Source organism: Amblyomma americanum, chromosome 1, assembly GCF_052857255.1.
Source record: "Amblyomma americanum isolate KBUSLIRL-KWMA chromosome 1, ASM5285725v1, whole genome shotgun sequence".
In the NCBI taxonomy this organism is placed as follows: domain Eukaryota; kingdom Metazoa; phylum Arthropoda; class Arachnida; order Ixodida; family Ixodidae; genus Amblyomma; species Amblyomma americanum.
In genome coordinates, this window is record NC_135497.1 from 363,202,993 (window position 1) to 363,223,811 (window position 20,819).

Consider the following 20,819-nt stretch of genomic DNA (forward strand, 5'->3'; position numbering starts at 1 on the left):
AGCCTTTAATGGAGGTGCGATATTTTTACTCTTTTCCTGTTCCCTTATATATGAATGTAACGTGATGTTGCTTGTCGTAGTAAATGCGTATTTACAAGTAACAGGAGATCTCCCTGTAGTCGTTTGCTCAGGGACCTTCTGTATATGGTTTTTTTGTCACCTATGAATAAGTTTCAAGTTTCAAATTTCCAAAGACAGCATTGACGTAATCTCAGCTCGAATTCGACAGATAACATTGCTGATATTGACAAGAGCTAGACTATATTTAGTGTTGATTAAAAGCATGGGCAAGTTGTAACCCTGTTGTGCGATTCTATTGTTTAGCTAATGAGGATGATTTGCATTGTAAGGCCGCGTAACTAGACACTCTCCGCCGCGCTTGGCTCTGTCGTTTTTTCGACGCATCAGCCGTCCAGCTCAGGCGAGAAAACCCAATCGGCGACTGCACATCGTCATCTTCTTTCTCGTCACGCCCTCCTTGCTGCCTCTGCTGCTGCATTTTTTAAAAACTCAGAGGACTATCTGAGCACGGCATGGCGCATACCAAGGCATCAGGCGGATCACAGCCCAGGGGACGCGCAGCACATCAACCGGACGACAGCGGTCTGACCTGAGATGTGAAGGCATAAAGGTAAGCGCACTGAAGGGGCGAATATTCACAAAGCTGGTGATCTAGGTGCCCTACCCTTCCGGAGGGTAGCCTTGCACTACTCCAATGTGATTTTGCGGTTTCGATTCCACGTTGAAAAGTACACTCAGCACGAAATGCGCTCACGCTTCGAACTCTTGTAGCCCACCAGAATACTGAAACTGGAATTGCAAATTGCCATTTACTCGATTAGATGTTCAGTTATGGCCATCGCACGGCTGCAAATATGCTTAATGCACGATATGGTTTTGGCTCCAATTCTCGTCAAACTCAGGCGGACATCGTCCAGGAACCGCTCCGAACCAGCGGTCGGACGTGAGGCCGAACTGGATGCCTAACTTGAAGCCAAACCTGGGGCCATAGTCTATAAGCTGTCCATTTTCCGCTGTCTATTTCGCGTCCATTCGGTCCTCTGTCAGTGGTGACTCAGATATACCCGTGGCTTTCAAGTGTCTGTGGCAAGCGACCCGGCCATTGGGTGATTGGGTGACCGGACCTCACCATTGGCTGAAATTAGATGCAAAATGCAGTCAGTGGTGTGGTGCATCGCCGCGCTCTGCCAACAGCAGGCGACTGGTCCTGCCCTCTCGCTGCAATTGGCTGCGATATGCCGCCAATGCTGAGGCCCGGTCGCCTACCACCCAAGAGCCAACGCGTGGGCCTGTCGACAGGTGTGCGATTCCCGCAGGCCTGATGAACGTCTCACGATGTGACGAAGTAGGTGGGTGACAGAGTGACAGCTACTGTGCAAACAGCTTCATGGCACTGAGAACCTTTGGGGACTGGGGAGCCGGCCGGAGTAAGGAAGATCAGTGAGTTGCGAGCTCGTTGATAAACAGAGCGCGTTAGAACAACTAGATCGACTTGTCAGACGCAATAGAAAGGCTAGCAAGCCAAGAAAGGAAGAGATGATAGCCTGGCCCTGCTGGACGATGTCTTGTACATGACTAGGAAAGTCTTGCGAGCACCAGTTTTATATTATCGACATAGAAGTGGTCAAGATCGGGAGTGGATGCAAATTTAACACTGAGGGGTGCCATGGCAACATTAAAAAGGGTAGGTGAAAGAACGGCACCCTGAGGGTACTCCGGTGAGACGATGGGGTGTAGGAACAAGATAAAATGCCCATAAAACGTGCCTTGCGGTTAGAAAGGAAAGCTAGAACGTAGTTATGCATGCATTAGCTATAAAGACGTTATGCAGAAAGAAAGGATGTGATCATGAGGGACGCAGTCGAATATCTTGCGGACATGACTGTGGCCAGGGCATGAAGTTGAGAGCTGCCACAGGTGAGCAAAATCTGCTGAAGGATGAGAAAGAGGTCCTTGCAGACACGTGGGATGAAAGCCGATGAGGATATGTCGAAGTGAGTTAGAAGCCTCCAAACGCCACATAGCCTAGTGAGTGTCATGCTCTCCATGGTCTTGCCGACACAGGAGGTCAGAGAAATGGGGCGGATATTCATGAGGGCGGGCAGCTTGCCGAGTTTTCGAATGAGGGAGATCAGCAAGGAAGTACAGGATGAGGGTAGAGAGAGCCTTCTTAAAAAACGGTGTTATGGAGAGAGGGAAGGCGCTTTTACGCGTTGTCAGAAAGGATACGGAGACATGAATAAGTGATTGCATCCTCACATGTAGCAAATTGAGTGGCGTGAGCGAGAAGTGCAGCCTCAAGATCGCGGACTGTGAAGGGACGGCGAAAAATCCTGCGTATGCAGGATAACCGACGGAGACACGAAGGGGTGATAAAGGTCCTGAAGGGTTACGAAGATCTCGACAAATGACTTTGCACCCAGGGCCTTGTGAGGGTTAATGTAGGGGCCAGAGTGATACATAGCAGGGCTCGAAAAGGCTCCAGGATGATTTGGGAGGAAGCGCAGAGTCCAAATCTTTGCAAAGGGCAACCTATCGAGAGTTATCGAAGGAGGCACAATATTGCATGATATCGCCTCGGAGCTAGAAAAGGGAGGCCTGGAGTTGTATGTTACGGGGTCGGAGCCTGGCTGTTTGGAGAAGCTTCTTGCGACGCTTCCACAGCCGGATGAGATGGGGGTCAGGGTCGGAAGTAGCATACACATCGGCTTCCGAGCGGGTAGAGGATGAGGTCGCTTAGAGAAGGGCGTGAGTTCACACCTCACAAGACGTGAAGAAGGCGGCGGAAAGCAAAGAGCGAAAGACATGCCGACTCATTGGCTGAATGTGCTGCTTGCGGAAACCATACAGTGGTGATTGAAAAGGGTATCGGCAGTGACCGACCACTGAGGTGAAGTGGGACCAGATCAGTAAAGTTCAAGGGGCTATGGAGCGCTGGGAGTAGGTGCCTGTCCTAATGGTACGCCGTGGGTGTTGAGGAAGGAGAGGTGGGCCTCCTTGAGCAGCGGCGTGGAGTTAGGGGCCGTCACGAAAAGTCTTCGGGAAACCCCGCAGAGTGTGAAGGGCTTTAAAGACACCGCCGAGAATTAGAGCCGTATGAGAAGGAAATGTGGCGAGAAATTTTCCCAAGGCGTTGAAATGAATGGCATGAATCGGAGGGTTTCAGAAGGACAAGGGAGCCATGCTGAGGTGAACTTGAGGAAGATTGAAGAGGGCCCTCACCAGGCAGGTCTGAAGAGTGGAGGGAATGTTGGAGGGTGATGTGCAAATGGGAGCTCAAAGCGAACGTAGATAGAGGAGACAGGGGTAGTATCGGAGTGAAAGGCCAGATAGCCTGGAACATTGCTACAGGAGTGAGTTTTCTGGAGGTGGAGAAAGTGGGGCAGAACGGAAACAGTAAGAAGATACTGATGTAATGGAATGCGGTGAGTAGTGAGATTGCAAAAGCTTCATTGAATTATATTGAGGTCCTTCATAATGAAATCTAGCTAAGGGAATCACGATAGCAGGAGCCATCGGTCTTTCTTTTTTTTGGGAGGGGGTGGGAGGGAGGGGAGAGAATCTGTGATGGTTTGCACGGAGGACTGAAAGGTGGAAATCACTGTGAGGAAGAGTTCGAGCTGGGCATCGATGTGAGCGTCGAGACGATTGAATTTGGCGTCGAGCTGGGTGATCGCCTCCTCGTGGTGTCGGGGGTGCCGGCCAAGGTCATATTGGCGGGCGAGGCAATCCGCTACGACTGACCCCATGTTTGCGAATTTGCAATCAATAGCGGTGAGAAGGCAATTCATGCGAGCCTAGACAGCATCGAGGCGGTGATAGATGGAGTTGAGGTCTTGCTTGAGGGTACGAATGACCAGCTAGAGGCTAGCCACTCGGAGTTCGAGGTTGATGAAGCGTTTTTCAATAGAGAACGTAGGTGGAGAAGTGGAGGAGACGAGAGAGCGTGGAGATTATTTGGGGGAGTAACGAGCATACCTCGGCAAAATCACAAGTGCTCAGTCAGGCTCACTCACAAAAGTTTGGTCAACCTACGAGCTCACTCAAACTCACACTCACAGAGGCCTGGGCTCACTTGAACTCATGAACTCAACCTCATTTACGATCAGAACTCACTTGGGCTCACTCAGACTCACCACTCATTCGGGGTCAACTACTCATAGGGACTCACGTCTCACTCAGCCTCACGACTCATCTTGGCTTACTCACTCATTTCAACTCACGACTCATTTGGACTCACTGATTTCGACTCACGACTCATCTTGGCTCACTGATTTCGACTCACGACTCATCTGGGCTCACTCATTTCGACTCAAGACTCATCTAGGCTTATTCATTTCGTCTCACGAGTCACAACTCATCGACTCACGACTCATCTGCACTAACTCATTCGGCCTCACTCGCCCATTTTAACTCATGGCTAAGCCAGTCTCTCGATCCTTCACTTACGACTCCTATAAGCTCACTTATCGGACAGATGAATCTGCTTTACGCCGAACGGCCCATGTTACGCGCCTGAAAAAAATTTGCATGTGGCAACTATAGCGCCTGTACTTGTATATTTTTGTGGTTTTGTGCTCTAGAATTCATTAACGATTTTAGGGAACTTTTAGAAAATAGATACACTGTTTTTGTTGTTTCAATATTTTTGCCTTTATTGTCTTTTTTGTTTCTATGCTGTGCTACCCTTTCTCCAGAATTAATCCTATTATCAAGCCGTTAAATATGGCTGTTTCTGTGTCTGAACCATATATTAAGCCCCTCTCAAGAGCAGCGACAGCGTCCCATGAGGACTTTAGAATGGCTACGTTACTGTTATTTACGTTACTGCTATGTACAGTTGTTATAAACTAATTTTCCTATTACACAGCTTCAGTGGCGTAGCCAGAAATTTTGTTCGGGGGGGAAGGGGGGCGGGGGGCTCATGTTGCAGCGCGCCCTCCTCAGAAAATTTGTGGAGGGATCAAATGCAACAATAACAACTGCATTGTCATTGCCATTGACAATGCCTTTGTGTATTAGATAACGCTGCGCACTGTCTAGACAAGTGAAATATGTATTTTTTAAATAAAAGTATGCACTCGTATATCTTAAAAATTGTGGCAGACATGATTAAAAAACATAAAACTAAGCAGGATACAAGAAACAGGAGAGAAGGAAACAGGATGAGCTCATGCTGTTTCCTTCTCTTCTGTTTCTTGAGCTAGTCCTGTTTGCTTCTCTTCTGTGTCTTGTCCTCTGCTCAGTTTTATGTCTTGTAATCATGTCATACCAACTATCCCCTTATCGTTCACTCGTGGCAGACATAGCAGATACCAATGCTTCCATGTTTTGCCTATTAATTAAGTAAAGAAAATATCACAAGAAGTCTAGAATTACATCGGTCTGGAACCAGCAAAGCAGCGCATGCAGCTGATATGAAAAACGTAAAGGCCATGAAATTAGCAAGTAGAGGACAAATATCTTAATGAATGTTTGTCGTTCAAGAACCTTTACATTTTTGTACATATGCAACGGCCACGGAAAAATCTCATTGACGCTGTCCTTCGTTCCAGTGTACTGCGCAGCAGCAGCTGTCACCGGTCATGTATTGCGAGTAATTGCACTGAAATTTTAGTCGCAACAGCGAGCCATCGATAGGCCTTTGAAAGTTTGTGCTAGGATGGAGCCCTTTTGCGTTACATAACTCCAGCTGCATGAGAGTTGCCACGAAATCCAACCCAAGTTAGCAATGTTCGCGCCAAAATGTCTTTTCTAGTCTGAAAAAACCTGCCGCGGTGGCTCAGTGGTCAGGGCGCTCGGCTACTGGTCTGGAGTTCACGGGTTCGAACCCGACCATGGCGGCTGCGTTTCGATGGAGGCGAAACGCTAAGGCGCCCATGTGCTGTGCGATGTCAGTGCACGTTAACGATCCCCAGGTGGTCGAAATTATTCCGGAGCCTTCCACTACGGCACCTCTTGCTTCCTTTCTTCTTTCATTCCCTCCTTTATCCCTTCACTTACGGAGCGGTTCAGGTGTCCGCCGATATGTGAGACAGATACTTCGCCATTTCCTATCCCCCAAAACCAAAACCTAGTCCGAAAAAGACACTGCAGGTGGCAAAATACCGAATGATTTCCGGCGCCGGTCGTTGTTTTGGTCAGCGGTGCGTGACAGTTCGAAAGAATTTCAAGGGGGGGGGGGAACTGAAGCCCCATAAGCCCCCCCCCCCCACCCCTGGCTACGCCCCTGCACAGCTTTCCTCCTCTGCGATCCTTCTCCCTGATTATCCCTTAACGGATCCCATCTGGAGTATATTGTTTAGCCTGATTGTCAGGGTTGCATCCTCTGCAGTTTTCTTTCTTATCCGCACTTCATAGACGGGAGCTAAAATTGCGCCTTCTAGGGTGTGATCAGCCCACCAAACACCTTCGGTCCAAGTTTTACCGATTCATCACGGACACACAAACGTTTGTGCAGCGGTGCGGCTCGCACACATCTGCAGGTAAGAGAGAGGCGAGGATCGCCTCCGAAAACCGGCCCCGTATTTCACAAAAATTATATGGGCACCTAAGCAATTCTTATGATGCATAAATGTGAGAGCACTGTTTGTCTCTGAGTTTTTGTCGGGGGCTTGGGAGGTGAATGTTGTTTCGTTCCAGCAGCTCACTTCGCATGTTTCTCTGCGTTGGTCGTGTATTTAATCGGCAATGTACTGCTGCTTCCGGCCATGCTTTGCTGTCCCGCCTGATGGTGTAGACACGAGCGATTCAACTGAAGGCCAAATCACGGCGGCGGCGAGTACTTTCCCTTTTGTGTAATCTATAGCCACGTTTACATGAATGCATGATTACAACAGGGGTGAATCGTATTTCCTAGTGTGTCTCGCGGCTTCGGCACGCCACTGTTTGCATGTACATCAAGTCATGTGGGACATTGGTATCTCGCCCATGCGGCGGAGGAGGTCAGCCGCTCCCATCTTCGGCCAACATCCTCTGGAGAACTTTGCTTGAGATTGGTCTCCTTTGTTATCTGAGTGAGGGGGTATTGTACGCCAAGCAGGAGGAGGGGCGCCTCCAGACTTGTTTTTATTCATCGCGGAAGTCGTCTTGCCCTTCTCGGAAGGAGAAAGTCGCAATACTGGTGATGACGTCACTCGAGTGCGGTGTGTCTGCCACGCGTGCCTGCCACGGCTTTCTGGCTACGACCCGGTTTCCGCACAAACCAAGTAATGATAAAGCTTCAAAAGACACGTTTATTGCATTCTTCCTCTAGCGGAACTGTCAATCACCCTGTTACGGGGACGCATAGCAAGCAAGGCGCCACGGCGCGCTCAGGGTGACATGGACTGCAGCGACGCCGCCAGCACGCCGCTGCGGTAGGAGGGCTCTATGCGGCAGTGCTGTCATCTTTCTCGCAAGGCGTGGTACATGTGTAGAATATCACTGGACTTTGTAAAGTGATATTCACGTGTACTTTCAACAACTTCTCTTTCATACAGCTAATGACGCACCTCCCCACTTTCTTCTCGAACAAGGCTGTGAACATTTTGTCAGTGAACGAGGGTTTTCATTTGGAGCGCGCTCAATATTCTGAAACTTGTCCATGTGGAAACACAAAAACGATGTTCGCGACTTCACAAGTTATCACAATCGGATAGCCGAACATTCCGAGGACTCGGACCATAGAATCAACTTTGACGAAAGCATCATCCTCGGGACCGTAAGCAAATTACCAAAAACGGCTCTTACTCGAATATTGGCACATTCAAACAATCCCTAACCAGAAGAAAAAAAACTGACCATCCGGCACCTTTCACATCATCGTCTTCCTTCTTTTGGCCACTTTGCGTCCTACCATGGAAATTTAAAGATATGCCAGTCACTGAGGAACAGGAGAAGTGAGCGAATGAATGTTTTGCAAGAAATATTTGCTTTTGATTGTCTTCATGTTTTTCTCGTTTGGGTCAGCGTTTGGTCGATTTCGTGCCGCGCTGTAAATGTAAGGCTAATTTTCATGTTTCCATTACTACTGTATGTTTTGGGACATTGTATGCATAAAAAAGAAAGAATTAAAGGTCAAAAATATGGTGCTATGGTTAACAAAACTGGATAAAGTTCAGAGCTAATGACTTACTTAAAGTTAAAATGGGAAAATATGCCAACACTGTCACTCGATGAGCTCTTAGATGCAGCTAGCCTGTAGGGAGGCCTGCCTGAGGGGCCTAGAGGCCTGTAGCTGCCCCTCAGGGGAAGCAAAGATCTGAGGTTGCTGCATGCGTTTTGCAAATAATTAAGAAACAGCAAAAGAACTACAGTAGGCACGTTACAGCCAGACATATATAATATCCATCAAGACCAAGCGCGGCGGCCAACAAACATTTCTCGCATTTTAATGACCTAGAGTGAAATAGCCACCGAAATTACTAATCAGGAAACAATGAAATTGCTTTGTGTCACCATCTGGATTAGAAGATTAATAATTATTACTAGTGCACAGGAAACTCGACCGGACTGACCATAATGATCTGTGTGACCCCGGACTCACCAAGACTCAGATCACGATCTTAATGTGAGCTCGGACTCGTGACTCAGATTGCGATCTGAACTGATCTGACTCACGACTCAGATCACCATCTGAATGTGAGCCCATACTCACAATGACTCAGATCATGATCTGAATTTGAGCCCGGACTCATGACTCAGATCACGATATGAATATCAGTTTGGACTCACTCACGACTCAGATCATGATCTGTACGTGAGTCCGGACTCACTGACGACTCAGACTATGATCTGAACGTGAGTCCAGACTCATTCATGACTCAGATTATGATATGAACCTGAGTCCGGACTCACTCACGACTCAGATCATGACCTGAATGTGAGTCTGGACTCGCTCACGACTCAGATCATGATCTGAAATGAACGTGAGTGAGCCCGGTAGAGTCCACTCATGAGTGAGTTCACGTACCGATGGTAACGAGTCGTGGGAATAGAAATGGTCTGAGACTGACGAGGTGGAAATAACTGAACTCTGTGTTGAGGCCGGGAAACTGTCTATGCTACTGCCGCGTACGAGCCGGAAGGGAAGTTTTCAGTAAGAGGAGGACCGGCACAAAGAGGCGGGGGCTGCGGAAGAGCCTGGTGGTGGGTGATGCCCTGTTGGTAGGTGTTCTATGCAGACTCCGCAATTTTCTGTGCGCAGCACAGGCAGGTAGGAATGAAGGTAGAGTGCCGTTTGTCTGACAGTGCCGAAACCAGGGCTGCGTGCACTTGGGGACCGCGAAATACGAGGGCGGAAAGACATGCACTTGACGCACTTAGCGGTTGCACTAGAGCATCGATATGCGCGATGGCCTATCTCGAGACGGCGGGTGCATACAGGAAGAGGGTATATGAGAGCAGCAGCGAAATGCTGCGGTAAGAAAATTGTGTATTAATTTTAGTGCGAAAGCACCATTCCGATAAGTAAGCGCCGAGCAAGACGTTGCGACGTTCGTGGATTTCTGCCAAGTGAAATAATTATTGTACTGTATGCTTGTGTTTAAGAGTCAAAAATTCAGTCCTTAGTACTCTCAGAGAATTCTCACACTATTTCATTGCACAAACCTTATTCATTATAAATAGCAACTCCAACACTTCCTTGGTTTAAGCATCAAGTTGTCGAATGGTAAATTTTTTACATGCAAGGTTTTGCACGGGAATATAGCGTTAAATTTTAAATTATACTCGCTAATAAAATGACGTCGTTACCTTTGCTCGTTGTTGAAAGAGCACTTCTCTGCTGAACAGAATTATGGAAAAGTTCTTTGACTACGCGAACAAGAACACGCAATGTTCCATTTTTTTCCTGTTTTGACACCACGGGCCCGGATGCCTAAAAGCCTAAGCTCATGGTATCTAAACTGAATTGCGTCCCGACCCATGAGGCTGGCAGCAGTGTTTATTAATGCGAAAGCCTTTAATGGCTCATACTCTCGGCCACGGCCCTGTCCGTCCGTCCAATACGCTCTTGAGCAACTCGGTAAGAAAAGAAATCGTTGTGCACGATGGAATTCGAACCACCATCCTTCCGTTCCGCAGCCGAGCGTGCTAACGACTACGCTACTTCCTGCCAACGCGTATGTCGCTCTCCTTGTATATCACGCTGGAGAGTGTTTGCGGAAAGGCGTCGAATCAGATGGATGCCTCCCAACGCCCTCCACTGTCTCCAGCATTTAATATTCACAAACAGTTGTGTACTTAATCAACATTTTAACCACAGATCAGTGACGCAAGCAGCAACGCCGCGCTAATGACTTTCGCCTCACCGCCCTTTAGGCAAACAAAGTACGCCAATGAATTTTTCATATGAAGAATGGACTAAAGAAATTCACCTTCGCCAGCTGTTCTCAAAAGCGGAGACAAACTATTAAACAACGAAAGAACGATCTGCATTATCATCTGGCTGCATCAAAGTTCCGGTGATAGTTATTTATACGGCAGGCCTTTTAAAGTAGTGTGTCGACCACGCATACAGGGCTTCCTAGCCAACCTGAACGACCCATCGGGCCGCTTCGCTCGCTCGAGGTTGTGTCCACAAAAAGTTCGACATCACAACTGCGTAGATCTCTGCACGGAAGCACAATGGCGGGAACTGTTTTGAACGACAGCCCGGTCACCAACCGCCGTCGCGTGTGCGGTGAAAGGACGAAGCATTCCTTCAACCTAACAAAGGAAGTGCTTTCGGACAGGAACATCATGCAGACCCTGCAGAGCAAGTTTTGCTTCAATACAAACATCTTTCAGGCGTCAGATGTTGTTATGTTCACAAAAAGCTGTCCTCACTGATAATGACTTCGCGCCTAACACGGACGCCGACATTTTTGCCATTCTTTCAAGTTTCCGCAAAAAAATTCAAGCTTCCCACTGCAAACCGACCACAGGTCATAACTTGAAATCACACGCGTGGTCTGAAGAATTCAAGACGAGTATCGTCATTGTCATCAGCCTGACTACGAACACTGCAAGGCAATTGCCCCATCCCATCTTGCGTCAATTAACCCTGTCTTTCCCATAATCTCTCCAATAAACCAAGACAAGTATACTACTGGTCAAGTCTGGACAACGATGTGGTACGCGACGGGAAGACCTTTCGAGAGAGCTAATGAAGAAAATTGCCATCTCGTTAAATTATTCTGCTACGTGTCACGGAATTCCGTCAACGTAGCAATGCCACGTGAGGATGTCCAGCGATGTGGTACGCAACGGGGAGATCTTTGCGGATTGCTAATGACGAAAAGTGCCGTCTCGATAAGTCTTCCTACTTTGTGTCTCGTATTTCCATCGACATAGCAATGTCACGTGGAGATGGCCAGCGATGTGGTACCCAGCGGGGAAACCTTTGGGGATTGCTAATCACCAAATATGCCCTCTCGTTAAGTCTTCCTGCTATGAGTCTCGCATTTCCGTCGACGTATCAATGCCACGTGGAGATGACCAGCGATGTGGTATGCAACGGAGAGACATTTGGGGATTGCTAATGAAGAAAAAAGCCTTCTCGTTGAGTCTATCTGCTACGTGTCTCGTATTTCCGTCGACGTAGCAATGCCACATGGGGATGGCCACGAGCTGGTGCGCAGTTGGGAGACCTTTCGACATTGCTAATGGCGAAAGATTCCCTCTCGTTACGTCTACCTGTTACGTGTCTCGTATTTCCGTCGACGTAGCAATGCCAGGCGGGGATTGGCCAGCGATGTGGTACGCAATGGGGAGACCTTTCGAGGTTGCTAATTCCGAAAACTACCCTCTCGTTAAGTCTACGTGTTACTTGTGGCGTATTTCCGTCGACATAGCAATCCCAAGTGAGGATGAACAGCGTTGTGGTACGCAGCAGGAAAACTTTTTGGATTGCTAATGTCAAAAAATACCCTCTCGTTAAGTCTTCCTGCTATGTGTCACGTATTTCCGTCGACGTATCAATGCCACGTGGGGATAACCAGAGACGTGGTACTCAACGGGGAGATATTTGGGGATTACTGATGACGAAAATGCCCTGTCACTAAGTCTCTCTGCTACAGGTCTCGTAATTATGTCGACGTAGCAATACCACGTGGGAATGGCCAGCAATGTGGTACGCAGCGGGGAGACCTTTCGAGATTGCTAAAGAGAAAAAATGCAATCACGTGAAGTCTCTGTGTTACGTGTCACGTAATTTCGTACAGGTAGCAATACCACGTTGGGATCGCCAACGATGTGGTACCCAACGGGGAGACTTTTCGAGATTGCTAATGACGACATATGCCCTCTCGTTAAGTCCAACTGCTATGTGTCTCGTATTTTCGTCGACGTAGTAATGCCACGTGGGGATGGCCAGCGATGTGGTACGCAACGGGGAGACCTTTGGAGATTGATAATGAAGAAAAATGCCATTTCCTTAGGTCTTTCTGATACGTGTCTCGTGATTCCGTCGACAAAGCAATGCCACGTGGAAATGGCCAGCGAAGTGGTACGCAGCGGGGAGACCTTTTTGGATTGCTAATGACGAAAAATGCCCGCTCGTTAAGTCTTACTGCTTTGAGTCTCGTATTTTCGTCGACGTAGCAATGCCAGGTGAGGCTGACCAGCGATGTGGTACGCAGCGGGGAGACCTTTGGGGATTGCTAATGACCAAACATGCCCTCTAGTTGAGCCTTCCTGCTGCGTGTCTCGTATTTTCGTCGGCATACAGTGCCACGTGGGAATGGCCAGCGATGAGGTACGCAACTAGGAGACATTTGGAGATAGATAATGAAGAAAATGCCTTGTCGTTAAGTCTACCTGCTGCGTGTCTCGTATTTCTGTCGACATAGCAGTGCCACGTGGGGATGGCCAGCGATGTGGTACGCAGCGCCGAGACCTTTAATGATTGCTAATGACAAAAATGTCCTCTCGTTAAGTCTCTTTGTTACGATTCCACATGTGAGCATGGCCAGCGATGCGGTATGCAATGGGAAGACATTTGGCGATTGCTAATGAAGAAATATGCCATCTCGTTAAGTCTTACTGCTACATGTCCAGTATTTCCGTCGACGTAGAAATTCCACGTGGGGATGGTCAGCAATTCGGTATGCAACGGAGAGACCTTTGGGGATTGCTAATGATGAAAAGTTCCCTCTAGTTATATCTGTCTGCTACGTGTCTCGCATTTCTGTAGTCGTAGCAATGCAATGTGGGGATGGCTAGCGATGTGCTACGCAACGGGAAGATCTTTCGAGATTCCTAATGACGACAAATGCCCTCTCGTTAAGTCTACTTGATAAGTCTCTCGTGTTTTTGCCGACGTAGCAATGCCGTGTGGTGATGGCCAGCGATGTGGCACGCAATGGGTAGAGCTTTCGAGAGTGCTAATGACGAAATATGCCCTCTCGTTAACTCTACCTGTTACGTGTCGTTTATTTTTGTCGACGTAGCAATGCTACGTGGAATTGGCCAGTGATGGGGTACACAGCTATGGTACCCAGGTGGGGATGGCTAGTGATGTGGTACGCTGCGGGGAGACTTTTGAGATTGCTAATTACGAAAAATGCCATCACGTTAATTCTTTCTGCTACGTGTCTCGCAATTCTTTCGACGTAACAATGCCACGTGGGTATGGCCAGCGATGTGGTACGCAACGGGGAGATCTTTCGAGATTCCTAATGACGAAAAATGCCCTCTCGTTAAGTCTACCTGATAAGTCTCTCGTATTTCTGTCGCCGTAGCCATACAAAGTGGGGATGGCCAGCGATGTGCTACGCAGCGGGGAGACCTTTGGAGATTGGCAATGACGAAAAATGCGCTCTCGTTAAATCTACCTGCTACGTGTCTCGTATTTCTGTCGATGTAGCAACGCCACATGGGGATGGCCTGCGAAGTGGTACGCGGCGGGGGGACCTTTAGGGATTGCTAATGACGAAAAATGCACTCTCTTTAAGTCAATCTGCTACGTGTCTCGTATTTCCGTCGATGTAGTAATGCCACAAGGGGGTGCCCAGTAGTAATAACTTTATTCATAGAAATATATGGGTGGGTCTCGGCGCAGAGCCACTCTTCACATCTTTTTATGTGGTCTGTGGCTCTTCTGACAGGGTTGGAGCCCCTAGTACAGGGCCCCACTGAGTGTGGCCGCCAGGTAGGCTTTCCGGACCAGTCCTGCCTGGACCGCCGGATCCTCGCTGGAAAGCATCCTCCCCCACTGCTCCGCACTCGGGATTCTGTTTATTGCGGCCGCATTTGTTCTCTTTTCACACCACGTTGTATGAATCAACGTGGCTTTGTCCTCGCACCACGGGCATTTGCTGATATATAGCCCTGGGTGGATCTTGCTTAGCGTGTTAAGGTTCGGGAAAGTTCCCGTTTGCAGCTGTCTCCAATAGACCGCTTCCTGCTGGTGGAGATTTTTGTGAGGCGGGGATATCTAATCCTGACCTCCTTATAGTAATTCAGAATTTCTGAGTATCCTAAGGGCACTGGTTCTGCGTCAGGCTGCTCGAGGCTGGTTTTGTTGGAGGTTCGGTTTGTAAGCTCTCCAGCTCTCCTGTCCGCCTCGGCATTCCCCGCGATGCCTGTGTGTCCCTGTACCCACATTATTATGTGTTGCAATTGTTTTTCGTTCGGCGGTAATATGGCTGTTTTTAGGATGTGGAGCGCTGCCCCCCTATTTTGCCATGCATGTGGTTTCTGCACGCTGTTTGCGAGTCTGTTAGAATTATTAGGGACCTTTGAGCACAGTAGCCCTCTGCCGCCGCTAGGGCAATGGCAGCCTCTTCGGCCTCCTCAATCGTGCCATACCTGATAGTTGCGCTGGCTATTTCTTTGAGCTCGCGAATAATTGCCGTTGCAACCGCTCTATTTCTGTTATGTTGTCTAGTTCTTCCGTATGCAGCCGCATCCGTGTGCGTAATGTTTTCTTTGTCGGCTAGGTTCTGTTGCACGTACTGTGCCCAAGCCTCCCGTCACTCTTTGTGCAGGTTCGGATCCATATTTTTGGGAATTGTTGCTACCCTAATTGTTTGCCGCAGTTCATCGGGTATTCGTTTTGATCTTTTTATCTCTGACAGTGCACCCTCGTGGCCGCATCTTTTGAGCAGCTCTGTCCCTGTTTTGGTCTTTTTTAGCTTCTGGAGCTGAGCCACTAGTTGGGCCTCCCTTAGCTCCTCAAAGGTGTTATGCAGACCTAGAGCCATTAGCTTCTCCGCCGAGGTTGATTGCGGTAGGTGTAGCGCTGTTTTGTACGCTCTCCTAAGTATCGTGTCCGCTAGCTTTATTTCTGCTTTATTGCAGTTGTAGAACGGTATGCTGTATGTAATTCGGCTAACCACTAGGCTCTTTACAAGCTTAAGCGTGTCGCTCCCCCGCATGCCGTGTGTTTTCCTAGAGACCTTGATTATCACGCGGGCGACCTGTGTCGCCAAGCTCTGTATTAGTCTGAGCGCCTGCGTGCACCTTTGGTTGGATTGAATCCACATCCCTAATATTCTGATGGCTGTTCTTTCCAGTATGAGTTGCCCCTCTAGATAAACATTTAGTTTTAGTTCTTTTCTTTCAGGTGCGGATCGGTTGAGTTTACCTCGCCAGACCCTTAGTAGTTCTGATTTTTCTGTCGAGCAAGCCAAGCCCCTGTATTTAACATAATTTTCTACGCACGTTGCGGCAGCCTGCAGTTTCGCTTCCTTTTCGCTGAGTGAGCCCTCCGTGACCCACACAGTGATGCCGTCCGCATACATTGCATGCCTTATGCATCTTGTATGGTTTCTAGCTGTCTAGCCAGCTTAACCATTGCTATGTTAAGGAGAATGGGTGAAATCACTGACCCTTGCGGCGTTCCCTTATTGGGTGTTTGAAAGCTCTTGGACCTGATTTCCCCGAGCCCTATTGTAGCCGTTCTATTTGTGAGGAAAGCTCTTACGTATCCGTTGATTCTTTTTTCGCAATTCAAATCGTCCAGGCCGGTTAGTATGGCTTCGTGGCTAACGTTATCAAAAGCTCCCTTTATGTCTAGGGCCATGATAATGCGTTCGGCGCATCTGGGCACGTTGGTTAATATTTCGTCCTTGATCTGCAGCAGGACGTCTTGCGTGGACAGTTTTGCCCTAAATCCAAACATGCTATGGGGGTGTAGCTCGTTTTCCTCCATGTAATCTTGCACCCGCCTGGTGATAATTATTTCGTATCATTTCCCCAAGCACGAGGTTAAAGGTATCGGCCTGAGGTTTTCTATCTGCAGTGGCTTACCTGGTTTGAAAATTATTACTATTTCCGCATGCTTCCACTCTTTTGAAAGTCTCTGATTCCGATAGCTTATTAAAGTATTCGGCCAGCTCTTCAATCATTCCGTCGCTTAGGTTACGGATGAGTGCGTTTGTAAATTTGTCCGCCCCTGCGGCTGTATTTCTTGTTGTGCTTCTAATTGCTGCGTAGACTTCTTCCCTAGTTATGGGTTTGTATAATTCTTGGTTTTCCTGTCCTCGGTAGTGTTCGGTGTACGCTGCTGGGTCGCTGTTGCCGAAGCATTTCTGCCTAACTTGTTCTATTAATTCCAAATCTGGACCTTGAAACTGATGAATCAGTCTGTGGATCACCTTATTGTTTTCGTTTTTGGTTTTAGTTGGAACGAGGAGGGCTCTGAGTATGTGCCACGTTCTGGCTGTACTTAGAGTGCCGCATAGCGAGTTGCTGAATTGCTGCCAATTTGTTCTCGCTAGTTGTTCCGCGTACTCCTCTGCCCTCTTGTTTACTTTCGTAATTTTCAGTTTTAGCTTCCTATTGTATCTTTGCTTTTTCCACCGTTTGGTGAGCCCCTTGCGTGCTTCCCATAGCCTAAGGAGTTTGGGGTCCACCTGAGGTGTCTGCTCTGTCCTGTCTATCTCCTTGGTGTAGCTGCGTTGTTTGTCTTTGAGCATGTTCCCCCATGCCTCAATCGGGTCTATTCCCTCGGTTGGGTTTTCTTTGCATGTCTGTCTGAACGCACCCCAATCCGTAATTTTGGCAGTGCCGATTCTCCGCCTGAATCTGCTGGCTGTAATCTGCGTGCTGATAATATAGTGGTTGCTGCCTAGGTTTTCATTAAGGTTTTCCCATGACGTTTGCCCCGTTCTTTTGACGTACGTCAGGTCTGGACAGGTGTCCCTGCACACGCGGTTCCCGTTCCTAGTGGGGGTACATGGGTCCGTTATCAATTGGCACCCCATGGCTTCCGCCGCTTCTTTTATATTCTTGCCTTTTTTGTCTGCTCTGCCATAGCCCCAGCTTGTGTCTCTGGCGTTAAAGTCTCCCACTATTACCAATTTGTTTCCTTTGGCTAGGCAGCTTATGCCGTAAAAAAGTTCATGGAATTCCGTGTCCTTCTGTTGTTCAGGGGAGCTGTAGATGTTGACTACGAAGGTGCTGCTGCCCTGCTTTTTCTTTTTTTGGAACTATCTCTGTAATTACGTGTTCTATTTCCGTGTCGGCTATGCGGTTGTGCATGATTGCGACTAATTTCTTACGTATGAGCGTTGCGGTTTTGGCGCTTTCCGGGCACACGTATGTCGTGTATACTTGTAGCGTTGGCGTCATATTCGTTTCTTGTAACGCTATTACATCGGGTGGGGTTAGTTGATCTTTTATGAGGTGCTGTAATAGTTCTCTCTTTTTCTTATATCCTCGTTCCACTGCCATATTTCTAACTTTTCGGTGTTTTGACTGCCTTTAATTGTACTAGCCATGATTAATTTTCTAGAACCGAATCCTGCAGTGGACGTCGGGCATTAAATTTGTCCTTTACGTCTTCCGTTATTCTTTGTTTGCGATGGCTGTGTATTTCGGCATCCATCACTCCCATGCGCTGTTATATCGCTTGGAATTTTTGTTGAATGTTTTCTAGAATTTTGGTTATACCTGCTAGGTCCTCTGCCTTACCTGTTTCGATTTGTGGTTGCGTCTCAGGAGAGGGAATGCGTGCCCTCTGGTCCCTAACTTGACTCGAAAATTCGTCGAGTTTCCTATTCTGTTCTTCTATTAGCTTGTAACAGCCGCTTAGTAGCTGTTTAAGCTGTTTGACTTCTTCTGTTTCTCCCTCTTGCTAGTGCTGCTCTTATGTTCATGTTTTTGTCTCCCGAGTGCGGAAACAGTCATTTGGGAGGGCCTGCCTTCCACCTCACCTTGGTGCCTCCGCCCTGGCGGGGTTGTTCCTTCTTTTCTGCTGCTGCTGCTGCTGCTGCTGCTGGCTGCACTTGATGACCGGGGCCAGCGGCGGGAAGGACTGCTCCGGGACCTGCTCCGGGACCGGCTCTCGGACTGGTTCCGTGGGCCTCGGTTCCGGCTGCGACATCTGCTTTTGGACCCGCTCGAGTCTCGATCCGAGCTGAACCACCGCGGCCGGTGCTGGCGTTTCGGTTTGTCCCTCCTGCTGCCGTGGTTGTCTCTGCATGCGGGGCCTCGTAGTTCCCTTGGCCGCTTGAGTCGTTCTCTACACTCCCTCGCTCTGGTAACGTGCTCGCCGCCGCAGTGTCCCTGGCGCCTTTATAAGCATGGCTCACTGAATAAACATTCTGTTGTTAGTCAGCGCTGTGTATCGTCCTTTCTTGTCCTCTGGCCTTGTGCCGTTGCGCTGTTTCACTGGAAATCATGTCAGACCAACGTGCCCATCAGTTATTGTTGTACAGTTTCGTTTCTCGTACAAGGGGCTCTATTTCCTTGTCTTGTCTCTATGAACAGTCACGTTTCATTCCTGTCATCGCCAACGCGTCGTGCAAATCACGAATGCTAGGTTCTTGCATTCGAAAGCGTCTTCTTCCTGCAGAAGTGCTGGCACTGTTTGGGGGCTTTCTGCCTTTTGTTAGCCATGGTATAAGAATGTGCAAGTTCCTGATAGCAGAATGGCAACGACAAGTGAGGCTTTGCAAGGACCACCTGATGCTGCTTCTGCAATGTTCCAACCCGCCAGGTAGTTGGAAGACCCAGTGGCATGGTGTTAGTCGCCTCATCAGCAGCACAACAGAGTTCTTATGGCAACAGCAGCTTTCGCTACTGCTAGGGTGCCTTCCCAAGAAACCGACAGTGACGCTCAACGAAGTCCATAACCCGGAAGGTGTTCCTCTTCAGGAGGACGTGCAGCGCGCCCTACGTCTTGGCCCAAAGTTCGCGGTTGAGCCAAAGATGAAGCCTTCTGAGCAACTGGCAATGGTAAGACGGGTTTTCCGACAAACAAAGGAACCGGAGGCTAGTAGATGCCTTTCGGACGGAGTGGACGTGGTGTTGCGGCCAAGGCCTCGACCAAAAAACCTCCCGATTACCAAGACTGTCAGTTACCTTCGGAATCATTCTTAGGTTTTGTTAACCGCGGATAAGGAAGGGGTTTTGCGGTATTTCCCAAGGATTGTTTTAATCAAAAAGCGGGGGATGCGGTTCACTCGGTTTTTAATGAGCGCGGTACTGCCTGCCTTGTAAAAGCCAAAACGAAGGCAAAGAAATTGTGCAAGAAGCTCAATTTAGAAGCCCTGTGCTCCTCGATAGATAAGTGCAAAAAAATGAGACTGAGCATGTTTTTTACAGCAAAAACTCATAAATTAGGTATGCCTTTACGTGTAATTATTTCGGAGAATGGCGCGTGGCAAAAGTGTTTGGGGAAGTTTTTACAAAAGAACTTAGCTCTCTTAACTATTGACGACCCTTATCAGGTGAAAAAATCGGACGATGTAATTGACTTTTTCAAGAATAACCAGGACAAACGGTTGCGTGCCTTCTCAATTGACGTCAAAGACTTGTATTATTCTATCCCACATGAAGAACTGCTAGAGTGCATGAATGAAGTAATTGACAGGTACGGAGCTGTTGCTTTTCAGAATGCCTCCTGCATCTCCGTACAAAACTTCTTGGCCCTCTTACAAACATACCTTGAGTCCACTTACGCTGAATTTGATGGGCGTATTTTTATTCAAAAGAAAGGGATATGCATAGGAGCGTGCATTGCTCCATTGCTCAGCGATTTTTACTTAGCCATGCTAGACAGGACCCTTGAAAATCGTCTCATTAGCTCAAATGCTGAAAAAGTTTTCCGTTTTGTAGATGACTACCTGATTCTGATAAAATCCGATGCGGTGAATTTTGATCAAGAAGTTAATGACATTCTTTCAGTTTTTTCTCAAGTCCTCGCGCCTCTTGAAGTGATACACGAAGTACCTGTTGATGACTGCATAAAATTTCTTGACTTGACCCTGTACTTCACTGTTGCACATATGCGCTGGTCTTTTGAACCTAGGAGCAAAAAGCCGTTGCTTCCGTACAGTTCCTCTCATTCGAAGCTCGTAAAAGGGGGCATTATAGCGTCTTGCTTCAGTAACGCCATGAAAAAATCTTGCACCCACAGGACTGCCAATAGTTTTTATTATCAGGTTCAGAGGCTCGTTACTGCAGGATACCCCCTCAACGTCTTAGCAGCTGTAGCGGAGGGGATGCTGAAAAAGTTAAAACTTTCCGCCGCTGTCGACCATAGTACCAGAAGAAAAAATGTGTCTGTGATACCCTACATTCATGTTGTATCGCATAATTTGAAAAGAATAGGTAAGAGAGCCGGAGTAGATGTGTTTTCAGCTCCTGTGAAATTGAGAAGTCTGTGTGCGCGTGTAAATGGCTCCAAAAATTCATATGAAGGTGAACCCATCTGCACAAAAAAGCATGAGGTAAAATTTGTGAAGTGCGTAGAGAATCTGGTTTATTCGATCCCTTTGAGTTGTGGTGGTTCATATGTTGGACAAACTGGTCGTTGTTTGAACGATAGGCCGAGGGAGCACAAAAATGATGTCAAGAACGCTGCCCGCCACATTGGTGTTCACTGT